Here is a 356-nt window from a genome sequence, read left to right as displayed (position 1 = left end):
TTCTGAATGTATGCTTAAACAGTGCATATGTATCTTGAATTTGTGGTTCATGAATGTTGGCTCTTGAAAGAATGATGAAAAAGGAGACATGTTACTGAGGATCTGAAAAATCATAAAAATGATTCTTGAAGCAAGAAAAAGCAGTGAATACAAAAAAAAGAAAAATTCAAAAAGCAAAAGAAAAAGAAAGAAAAAGAAAGAAATAAAGTTGTGATCCAAGGCAAAAAGAGTGTGCTTAAGAACCCTGGACACCTCTAGTTGGGGACTCTGGCAAAGCTGAGTCACAATCTGAAAAGGTTCACCCAATTATGTGTCTGTGGCATGTATGTATCCGGTGGTAATACTGGAAGACAGAG

Source organism: Arachis duranensis, chromosome 7 (assembly GCF_000817695.3).
Source record: "Arachis duranensis cultivar V14167 chromosome 7, aradu.V14167.gnm2.J7QH, whole genome shotgun sequence".
Lineage (NCBI taxonomy): Eukaryota > Viridiplantae > Streptophyta > Magnoliopsida > Fabales > Fabaceae > Arachis > Arachis duranensis.
This window is presented reverse-complemented; position numbering follows the sequence as displayed.